The 12341-nt window shown below is 39.7% G+C and overlaps 1 protein-coding gene across 1 annotated transcript in view; it reads left to right on the forward strand.

The window, feature by feature from the left end:
- Dock11 (dedicator of cytokinesis 11) overlaps window positions 1-12341 on the forward strand; it is a 177430-nt gene that overhangs the window by 35563 nt on the left and 129526 nt on the right. The gene's annotated exons all lie outside the window — the stretch shown is intronic.

A 12341-nucleotide genomic window follows, 5' to 3' on the forward strand; every position in this document is an offset into this window, starting at 1 on the left:
ACTGCCCAGCACGGGGTTTCTTTGTGTAGATATGCCTTATCCTCTGAGAACTTCATATACAGTACTATGAATATATCCTAAGAGTAATGTATGAATGATGTTCATGCTATTCAGATGGGTGGGGCAGGGCTCCTGGGTCCCTCTCTAATGAGTGCCTTTCAGCGAGTGCTCATCTTGGAAAGACTGCAAGGAAGACAGTCCTACTGCTGAGGCTTAGAAAGATGTTGTCAGTAGGTCTGCAGTTTGCTCATTCATCCATTCAGGATATAATGTGGGGGAATTGAGAACTCTGCAGTGACCAAGACCAAGAACCTACAATCACAAAGCTTTCTCTTGGTGGGGAGGGAAAGGGAGAAAATTGATGAGCACTAACTGCATCTTAACCTTTAAGTGGTGGGCTAGGATAGAAAAGGAAGTAAACTACTTGCTCTATGCTTCAGGAGGTATCATTGGATCCAGTGAGTATCACTGGTATTATAGGCTGGCCACATATACCTGGATACATCAGGTGGCTTTATTGGGCTTCTCAGTGTAGTGGAGGAGAGAACCAAACAGAGGGATGAGGATTAGCAAAAATGAGATCCTGTGAGCTACTAAGAGCTTTGTCCAGTCCAGTTAGAGGGCATAGGCTAGAGAATGGGGTTAGAGGCCAGATCATGAAGTGCCTTAGAGCTCTTCTTGGCAGTTTGAATCTTGTTCTGTTGGTTCTGGAAAGCTTCTGAAGGAATATAAGGAAAGAAATGCTGTGAACAACCTTCATCCCAGGAAAAGTTTAACAGATTTGGATCAAATTAGCCAGAGAAGAGGTATTGGGAACAAATTAAGTCACAGATTGGAAGTTGATCTTTTCAAAATAAAATGTTTGGGTTAATTTAGTCTGTCACAGGGAAGATAGATGAAAGCCTCTCTTGGTGTCCTTTAAAAGAAATATTCTTCATACAAAAGTTCCTACTTGCTTTCCCTCTAGAGTTTTGCATGCAACTCTAATAAGCAGTTTCCCATAATTCAGTCTATTGCTCCTGAAAAATAGACAGTAGACCACATACATGTTCAGGCTATGTTGTCATTTTATGGATTAATTTCCATTACTGTGGACTTGCTGGCTTTCAGAGCATAAATACGATCAAAACATCTGTTCATGTCATTCCCTTGCTAAAAACAACAGCAGCAGCAAAACAAACAGAAAACAAACAACCAAAAAACAAGCAACAACAACAACAAAAATCCCTCCTCTGATGGCTCCCCACTCCTACATAAGGAACTAGTCCCAGGTTATGTTCTTGGTGACTGTGGCTCTCCATGCACGGACCTCTCTAGCTCATCTCATCCATCTTTCCCTTTGCAGGACATTAGCTGACTCACAAACACAGCCCTCTTAGCTCTCTGTACTCAATGCCATTCTGTTTACTGTTTTTCCCATGCTGCCTGTATTCACCTTGCCTGTTCTAGGATGATGATTTCCTATCATCCAGGGATCAACTTAACTGCTTTTCTCTCCTTTACCAGCAGAATAAATCTCTCCCTTACTGGCAGTCCACACACCACTCTTTGTATATCTATATCTGTTGTGGAACCCCACCCTCTGACCATGACATGTCCCTTGATGTATTAAAATCTGAACAGCTGGGATTTCCTACATGAGACTGTTAGGAGCTAATGTTCCCTCGCTGAGTGGAAGGAGGGCTCCTATGGCTGTACAGGAGAGGCTCCCAAGGCCCAGCTTTCTTCCTCCAGGATATATAACTAGTTAAAAATTGCCAGGAACTGTGCTCTTTTGCCCACCCTACTGTAGGTAACAAACTGATTTCATTTTCATTGACTCACCAAGTTTGACTTCAGTGGAATCAGTTTTCTGTTCTGTCATTGGTGCCTTACTTGAAATAAATACATATTTATCTCCACCAAGGAAAAGTTAATATGCTACCATTGAAGTCCCTGTCATGCTCTCTGTGGGAAAGCATGGCTGTCTGCCTCTCTAGTTCATGAGGTCACTAAGAGCCCCATCTGCATCTTGTCCATCTTTCAGCACTTCGTAGCTCACTGCCTGGCTGATGCTCGGTTTGTACATGTGACTAAGTTAAATATTTACCATTTTGTTTTATAAGTGGGATGACTGACCAGGGAGCCTCACTTTTGGAGTAGGTTGGCCAGCAGAATTTTGACTGAGGTGTAGGATCTCCTCACACATCCAAATTTAACTGTGCTAATGAGCATCTGGGTTTCTGTACTGGGACTCCATCTCTTAGGAGGCACCCTGGAGGGTTTTTACCTTTCTGTATATACAAGGAAGTGAAAGTGGGTAGGTGATTTTTCAATGTCTTAGCTTTCTTTTTAAGTTTTGTTAACCTCAGCATACATAGTAATTGGGCTTCATCATCCCGCAGTGGATACTTTAGGTGTTTAAAAAGCGCTTCATAAGTTCTGACCCATAATACTTCAAGTCCCCTTTCTCTGTATGTTGGTTTAGCTTTGCTATCTCGACACAAACAAGAGTTGTCTGAGTAGAAGGAACCTCAGTTGAGAGCTGTTTCTAACAAAATGGCCTGTAAGGAAGCCTGTGGAGAATTTTTGTTATTAATAATTGATATAGAAGGGATTGACTCACCGTAGGTGGTGCCACCTCTGGGAAAGTGGCCGTAGGTTGTATGAGAAAGCAAGCTGAATGAGCTCCTTGGGAAGCAAGCCACTAAGCAGCGTTCCGCCATGGTCCTGCTTGAGTTTCTGCCTTGACTTCTCCATGATGAACTATAAGCTGTAAGATGAAACAAATCAAACATATTAGTAGGGAAGTACTTGATTTAGGCTAAAGCAACATGGGTATGATTATAAATCTGCCCAGGGTGTGTGCAGGTCAATAGGGTATTGAAATGCAGAGCCAAACTGAGACAGGTGTGTTTTTTGAGTTATAGTAGGAGAGATAGGATTACATGGACTAGGTCACTGTGTTCTAAGAAATAGAAAAGTTCCCAGCTTTTTACAGTTGTCAACTTTGCCTTTATTTCTCTAAGTAGCTTTTACAGTGTACTATCTCATGTAGTGGTACAGACTTCTAGAAATGGGAGGGGTTCACAAAAAGGAAAAAGGTGGGTAAGATCCAAGGTGACCAATATGGGGACGACTAAAAGATTTGCTACAAGATGCCGTGTTCTCCTTTTCAAGATTCATTTTCAAACTGGGACCTTTTGGTTTTCTTTATTCCATTGTCAGAAGCAAATCAATGAAGTAAACAGACCTCTGGTGTGATCTCATGTAGGAAATGACGTGTGGCTGCATGCTCTAAAGTGTTCAGATGATGCTGAAAGGACCTTGGGTGTTCACTTTTTCACTGATAGTAAATCTATGGAACATTTGTACATTTGGATTTTTTTTTCCTACTGAAGAAGGCAAAGTATGCTATGGCCCTGTTTAACAGCAAGGAGAAAGTCAAGGGGAATTATTTGTTTTGGGTTTTTGCTTTTTTTGAAACAGAGTTTCTCTGTGTAGCCCCAGCTGTCCTGGAACTCTGTATGCCATACTGGACTCCAAATCATAAGAGATCCACCTGTCTCTGCCTCCCAAGTGCTAATATCAAGGGTGTGTTACCACCATCACATATCTAGTGAGAACATTTTTTAAGGTCAAAACTGGCCTTGAACTTCAGGTCTTACATAGTTCTTTCTCAGTTTCCTAACCAGTTAGGACTGTTAAGGTGAATCCCTGCACTTAGTGAGAGTTTTCTTAGAGTTTTGTAACTCTGAGGTGATCACAGACATCCAGGCAGGTTTAATTAATTGATAAGCACAGAATAAGTTGTTTGTCATAATTGGGTATGTCTTGAGAACTTGGTTTTTTATTTTTGCGGAAAGTTGTTATGTCTTACCAAGGTGCATTTTTTCCCTATCAATAATGGTGTGCTACAAGTCAAAATAGTATTATTCTAATTGACATCATCTCCATTCCTTCAAACCCTTCTGTTCATTTCCCTCTCTTCTGTCTTGCTTTTGAGTCATTTAAAACTTATTAGCACAAAGTTAATACCAAGCCAGGATCAACTGAATCCAAATCAGTTCTTGCTTGAGAGCCAGAGGATGAGTCAAGATATAATTATTGGCTACAGTGAAGTTTGGGGTAGAGAGTTCATCAGCATTCTGTTTACCTCTGTGGAGAGAATATGGGCTATTTCCATAATATCTGAGTTGGTAGTGAAGAAAACATTTGTAAAGCAAGCTGAGCCTCAGAGAGCATGTTGTCTTGTTAGAATAAAATTTTTGACTTTTTTCAGACTAGTTCTCAAAGCAAATAGCAAGTAGACTTGGAAAGAGGAAGTACTCTTGCATTAAAAATTTCCCATGTTAAAGTTCTACAATTGGGGAAAAAATAGGGAGAGGTAAGACTGTTTTCCCCAGTTGTCTTTATGTTCAGTTTTAAGTATTTTAAGTCTCATTTTGTTGATTTTTTAGAGTTGCAATTCCTTAAGGCTGGAAACTGAAAATCAGTTCTGAAGACTGTTGGCTCTTCTGACCTCCTGGGTGGCCCCTTTGGCTTGGAAAGCTTGTACAGAAGACTGGCCTCTTTGTGTTATGCAGCTGACTATCCCCAGGAATGACAAAAGCTTCTGGCTTTGGAGTTCTCACGGCTATCTGCAAGGTTCTGTGGAGGATATTGAGATGAATTAGATACAGGGCCCTTGACAATATCTTGCTTTTTTTTTTTTTTTTGTAATTTGACTCTTCCCCACTTGAATCTGCCAGCCCCTTTCCTCAAAGTAAAAGATCCAAGGTGTTAATCCCTACTCATTGAAGACAAAGGCTAAATTGGAAGCAACAGCCTAGAAATGCAAAACTCCTTATCCAGTTACAATACAAGCTCTCTCAGTCAGCCATGCTAGGCATCTTCAGGGTATGAAGGGAAGGTCTCACGGTGGCACATGCCTTTAATCCCAGCACTCTGGAGCCAGAGGCACACAGGTCTTTGTGAGTTTGAGAGAAGCCTGGTCTACAGAGCAAGTTCCAGGAAAGCCAGGGCTATATAGAGAAACCCTGTCTCAAAAAAACAAAACAAAACAAAAAAAAACATGAAATCAAAACAAAAATCCCATACTTCCAAGTTTTAGAAAATTCTAAAAATGCAAAACGTTCATCCAGGGAAACAAAACATGATAGGAAGGATCAAGAATAAAGAAATACTAAGTATCTGTTAGTTTTAGAGCACACAGGCTTATGGGTACATACTATGGTTAAGATCAATGTTGCACTCCACAAATAAAAAAAAATTCAGTCAGTCTGACTAAACCTCACTTTCCTCATACATAAAATGTACATAAAAAAAAAGAAGAAGAAGAAAACCTTCCGGGATTTTTTTTTCAGGGAATTAAAAGAAGAGACATATAGTGCTTAACAATGTACATAATGGTGCCAGAGTCTATGAAGCAAAGTGCAAGGCATCATCTCTGCTGAGAAGATTCTGCTGAGCAAACTAAACCACAAAGTAGTTGAGTGCCAAAGCAAAGCTGTGTCTAAGTGCATGCCACAATCAGTGGGAAAAGTACTGTGGGTTAGAGAAGAGGCAGGTTAGGCCTAGGGAGATGGCTCTCTAGTAAGGCCTAGGGAGATGGCTCAGTAGGCAAAGCACTTGCCACACAGCCATGAGGACTTGAATCTGGATCCCCAGCACCCACATAAAAGCTAGGCAGTCTAGTGACCTGTCTGTAATCGTAGCCCTTTCAGGAGATCAAGACCTAGGATCCCCAGGGGCCTAGCTGTCCAGACTAGCTGAATTGGTTCAATAAATAAAGTGGAGAATAATCAAGAAAACACCTGATATCAACATAGGGCTTCTACATGCATCTGCACCTGTACCACCCCACATATGTGTGTCCACACATACATGCATAAGAGTAACAAATTGATAGAATCTGATTTTCTGGGGTTGAGTTTTTTTTTTCCTTTTTCTTTTTTTGGTGTGTATGTGTGTGTGTATGTGTGTGTTGATAAGGACTTCCTGTGTAATCCAGCCTGGCCTCAAACGCATCTTCTTGCCTCAGCCTCCTGAGTACTAAGACGCCATGGGTGTCACTACACCTGGCTTTCTCCTAGAGTTTATGAACGTAAGTGGAAATGAAAAAGTGATCCTAGACTGTATATTCTCGCATAATGAAAGCTTTTGAATGACATAAATGGTAATAGATGGAGTCTCGTGTTTATGTGTGTATCATTGCTTGTGCCAGCACTTTGCTAGAGATGATACTGGATATTGGAAGGTATGTAGAGGTACAGAAGCCAAGTGTGGCTTTAAAACAGCTTTAGGATCAAGTCAGATATCTAGGTTTATCTGCCTTCCATAGTAAATTCAGAGGGTTCTCAAGGATGAAGTCCAATTCTTTTTGTGTCCATATCACCAGCAGCTAGCACAGGGTCTGGCCATTAATATGTCACATACTGAACCTGCTTTGTTTTCTCTTCTGCTGGAAGGAAATTGCCTTCCCCCAGTGGCCATTTTGAGTACAGAGGGTTATTTTAAGATATTCTCAAGAGAAAACACTAGAAACTGCTGTTGAGTGGCTAAAAGGAAGAGAGAGCAGAATGACAAAGGGGAGTACAGAAAGTTCCAAGTGAAGGGGATGGAAGAAGGATGGGATGGAGTGACTTATCTCTTTTTGAACATGGTGCTTCTTTTTTCCGCACAGACGTCATCCATAAGAGAATGTTCAGTGAGGCACAGCCTCATGCCTGTGATCCTAGCACTTGGAAGTAGTCTTTGAATTTGGGGCTGGTATGGGATATCTAATCGCTTCCAGGCCAGCCTGGGCTACCAAGGAAGATCATTTCTCTATAAAACAACAATAAAAGAACAAAACCATAGAATTCAGATACCACTGTCTCAAAACCACAGAAAAGAAATTTTGGACAAAATCATTGTCTTAAGCCAGTTGTTGTCATGGTCTTTATTATACTGAAACCTAGTTTGGAGGATGGGTTGTTGGTAGTAAAGGTTTGAAATTGGCCCTCTTCCACCCTCATGGCTAAGCTTTCTGCTCTCCCTCCCAGTGTTTGATAAAGAAGGGAATTTCGGCAGCCAGTGCTCACTTTAGACTTGCAGAAGACACATTCTCTGAATTCTTCAAGACAACTGGTTTCTAAAATAGAAGATTTACTGTTAAACTCATGACCTTTAGTGTAATACCTAAGCAGAAGTAAGTCTGGCTGATTTTGTGGTGCATGCAGAGCAATATGAGATTATTTGTGTTTTAAATTTTATTCTTTATTGTGATTATTGTATACATGTATGGCGTGTTTGGTGGGGGCATTGTTCATATGTGCCATGGTGTGCAAGTAGAGGTCAGAGAATAGCTCTATAGTATAGGTTTCAGTTGTTTCCTTCCACCTTGAATGGGTTCCCAGATCTGAGACAGTCAAGCTTGTGTGGCAAGTGCTTCACTTACTGAGCCATCTGTGAGGCCACTTTATGGTGTTAAATGCATGGATTTGTGCTTCTGTTTCTAATGGTAACCTATATAGACTTAACTAGCCATGTGTGCTTTGGGCAGCATTCAGTGAGTGCATTGTCAATATCAGGGGTCGCAGCATCGACTATAATGTAAACGTGTATTTAGTCATTTTAAGATTACAGTCTTGATATTTTGCACATGTATAGTTAAAACAATGAAAGATCAGCACATTGGATGTGTAAGAGACACCACAAAGAACAGTGTCTAAGTTGTGATGCTGTAGATATACCCTCAGTTGGAGTCCATTCTTTCAGGTCTTTTTACCAAGACACGTACTGCAGCTGAATCTATACTGATGACTTCCCTGTTTTCCCGATACTAGCAATGCTAAGATGGTCTCAATTTGTAAAATTGTGCATTTCTTCCTAGTTTTAGGATTTACACACTGAAGGCCATCGAGAGTTTTACTTAGGCAACTTAAATATACATGAAACCATGAACTACATACATCTCAAGCCATGGCTCCAAAATGACTATTTAAGTTTCTTTTTTAATACTAGAATTAGGTAAATGATTTATTCTCTTTTACAGGAGTCTCAGATGGCTTTTTAGTAAATTAATGCATCTCAGTGTAGATGTTTTTAGAGTGGAGGTTGAGCCCAGGGTCTCATATAATAATCTAGGCAAGCTCTTTATCACTGAGCTACAGTCCCAGTCTGGGTGAATATATTTGATTTGAGGATTGTATACAAATGCATCCAGTTTGTACATCACTGACAAGAAAAGGAACAGGCTCAGGAGTTAGAAGGTGTGCTTTGGGAATGCAGTGTAGCTCAGGCCTAGAGCATTTGCCTGCCATGAACAAGGTCCCACTTCCAGCCTGGCAAGAAGAATGTGAACTTGAATAGTTATAATGGTGATTCTTCTGATACTGACAGATGAGCCTCTGGGCCACGCCCCTCACGTATGAAGTTAAAGTGAGAGTAATTTATGCGTGTACATGATGGACCTTCTCTCAGGTCAGTGGAATGCAGATTGGAGTGCTTTCTTAATGATGCAGAGTGATCTTCAACTGAACAGAAAGAAACCAAAGCAAAACAAAACAAGACTACTACCAGCAAGTTATTTCAAAGGAACTTATGGCTCAGTGAGTAAGGACTTTGAAAGACAGATCGCTTCATTTTTCCCTGGTAAAAACTGAGTAGGTTCCAGATTTAGGCTGAAGTTTCTCTTGTCACTCAATAGGAAGGAAAGACTGAAGCATTTGCTCACTTCACTCCACATTGTATAAATAAATGCCTTTGACTTTTGTTTAACACTGTTACAGAACTGTAGAGGAGCATGCAGTGGGGCCTTGCTGTTACTTGAAGGATTAGTGAAGTTTTGTTCATTATAATGCAAGTTTCTGGGATTATAAAAAAGTCTTTGTAAGCTAATCATTATACAAACCAAACTAAAGGGAAAAATCACAAACATAAAATAAAGGTCCATTTTCTTTCCTTCCTTCTGTTTCTTTTTCCTCCTCTTCCTCCTCCTCCTCCTCCTCCTCTTCTTCCTCCTCCTCTTCTTCTTCCTCCTCCTCCTTCTTCTTTTTTTAATACAGAATCTCTCTATTTAGCCCTGGCTGGCCTGGAACTCATTATGAATCAGGCTGGCCTCAAACTGAGATCCACTTGCCTCTCCCTTCCAAGTGCTGGGATTAAGGGCATGCTCAGCTTTCATTTTTTTAATGAATATTCCTACATACATACAATGTGTTGAGATCAAACCCACTTTCATGAAAGCTCTGTAAGTACAGTTAGATGTTTTTCTTTGGCAACCATAGAATTCTAATGATAGAATGATTTTTAAAAAATTAAAAAGCAAACTCAATAAAGGTTATAGCCTAGATTGCTGGGGAAAACTACTATTAAATCCATAAATCCAACCTTTTCCTTGTCTCTGATGACTTAATCCCACTGGAAACGGAAATGTAGGGTTTCAGTTGCCTCTCCTTTTTTTCAGAGGCCTAGGTCTTCTGTTAGAGTAGTGGTTCTGAACCTTCCTAACACTGCGGCCCTTTAATGCAGTTCCTTATATTATGGTAACACCCAACCATAACATTTTCTTTGTTGCTATTTCATAACCACAATTTTGCTACTGTTATGAATTATAAAGTAAATATGTGGTATGCAGGATATCTAATATGTGACCCCAAAGGGGTTGTGACCCCCAAATTGAGAACCATTGTGTTGGGGTAAGCATTGTGGTACTCAGATAGTTACTCTAATTTTTCTAATATCCTGCATATCGTGACAGAGGAAAGAGAAATGACGACTCAAAACCTTAGGTTGAATCAGTTTGAAATGAAAAGTAAAACCTTTTTTTAAAATGTAGCATGCAAATATGACCTTTAAAATGTGGGGAAACTGTTACTTTCATTTTTACAAGGCATATAGTTTACATCTAAACACATGATTCATTTTTGACATAGGCTTTTTTTATATTAACGTGACACAAAAAAGCCAAAAAAAGAATTTCTTTTTTGTCATTTTGCTAAGTTGCTTGAAGCAGGTATGTGTGAAATTACTAGACAGGAAGTTAATAGATGTTAATTCAACAGGTTATACATTGAATTTGGACTAGTTTTAATACATCTTATTTTAATTAACTTTGTAGTGTTGGGGATTGAATCCAGAGCCATTTGCATAGCAGGTAAAGGCTCTACTATTGATATATATCCCAACCCTCCTTTTCAGGTTTTTTCTTAGGGTCTTAGTATATAGCCCAGGATGACTTGGAATTTACTATGTATATCAGGTTGGCCTTGAACTCAGAATTCTGCCTGATTTTGCCTTCTGAGTTCTGGGATTAAGGGCATGCACCGCCACACGCAGCTCACACACGAAACCATGAAAATTGTACACACTAATGGATACATGTAATGTTAAAAAATGCATATATTATACAGTGTTTAAATCATGTTAAATATATCTCTTCAAAAACTATTCTTTGTGGTGAAGATTTAATATATCTTTAATATTTGTAGATATATATATTTTTTTGTGTATGAGTGTTTTGCATCATATGCAAATCTGGTGCCTGAGGAAATGGTGACCATCTATGAAGGTGCAGGGCCCTTTGCAAGAACAAGTACTGTTAACCACTGAACCAACTGTCTAGCCTCAATATACTACATCTTAAATCTTTATTCAGTTTCTAGCAATACAAGTTAAACAATTTCATTTAAATAAAAGATCCTTATTAGAAATTATTAACAAATACTGTTTGAACAATTAATGTGTAATTATTTATAATAGCATGTGAAGTCATGGTTTGAAGTGAGTCTGAATATCTCAAAGTTCATTGCGTAATGAATGCTAGGATGCCTACCATGCGCAGTGAATAAAATTACAGCTTTTCCTTAGTTCTGATGCTAACACTTCCTTTCTCCCTTTACTAATCATAGAGATGAAGTTTGTTTCACAGGCTTAGGTGTTCTATTGTGGGAGGCTCCCCCCTGCCTTTGCATAGTCAGAGAAGTAAAAATAGATCATGGTATGTTCAGTGAAAGAAAATGATAGGCAGGTAGGTAGTGGAATAATCCAAGTTCAAGACCTTGCACATTAATATCCTTTTGTATTTCTGAGTGGGAGAGAGACTGCATGAGAGAAAAGGAATGAGTCTTTCACAGGCACAGACATGAGGTTGATTTTTGACTCTAAAGATTTATTTAACCTGAGTTAAGTCCAGAACTTCCTCAAATTTAAAATGGGAGAATCAATTATGCCTATTTCACAGGTTGTTAGAAGCATTGCATTGGAAAATATACAGAAAGCACTTTGCAAGTTCCTGCTGTATAGAAAGAGCTTGGGACCTATTGGCAGTTGATTGCTGCTGAGCAAAGGGGAATTGTTTTTCTTCAGGGACATAGGCCCTGAGAAACCATTCCATGCTTCAGAAGATGGTCCCACACCCATGCATATATAGACAGCACTAAATGGTCCCAGTGGAATTTTAAACAAGAAGTTAAGAGACGAAGTGGGGGAGATAGAAGAATTGGAAGGGAAAGAATGGATGTGGACTTCATCAAAACACCTTATATGCATGAATAAGTGGTAAATACAGTACTTTAAAAGAACCGATTTGATGCTATCATTATTAGTAGTATTATTCCTCTTCCTATCCCATCTTTTGATTTCTCATCTTTATGGGCCCTGTTCCTTGTAACATGACCCTGGGCCCTTCTATCAGTGGTCAGCTCACTTAACTGTCCAACAGGAGTTCACAGAGTTTACCTCCTGAAACCTCACCCCTTCGTGCCCTGTCGGCAGGATTAAACATCTCCAGGCAGGACTCATGCTTGCCATAGAAAAGCTGGAATGTAATACACCCTTTGGTTTGTGGATCTCGCACAGAAAGGGCACATGGATGTTCATATTTTCTCTACTTTAGTTACCCATCAAATAGTGCACATTTACTAAATCTCTCATAGGCTTTTAAATATACCGTTTATGTTTGACTTAAAATTCAGGGTACTTTTTTTTTTGGAAGATATAAACAATGTGGTACTATTTCTTTAGAATTCTTATCTACAGCAAGGAAGAGTTTGTTGATGTATTTGCTTGGTGCTCACATGTTTGATATATGTCTGGATGCATACATATGTATGGGGAAGGTTTCTTTATTAAAGGAGCTTTATGTTCTTATTACTTCAACACCCCTTTTGGTTTTTTGAGACAGGGTTTCTCTGTGCAGCCCTGGCTGTCTTGGAACTCACTCTGTAGACCAGGCTGGTCCCGAACTCACAGAGATCTGTCTGCTTCTGCCTCTGCTTCTGGAGTGAAGGAATTAAAGACATGAACCACTACCGCAGAACAATTCCCATTTTTGTGAAATAGTGAACCTTCACTACACAAAATGGAATTTCCCTCTT

This window comes from Grammomys surdaster, unplaced genomic scaffold (assembly GCF_004785775.1).
Source record: "Grammomys surdaster isolate TR1022 unplaced genomic scaffold, NIH_TR_1.0 222, whole genome shotgun sequence".
NCBI lineage: Eukaryota > Metazoa > Chordata > Mammalia > Rodentia > Muridae > Grammomys > Grammomys surdaster.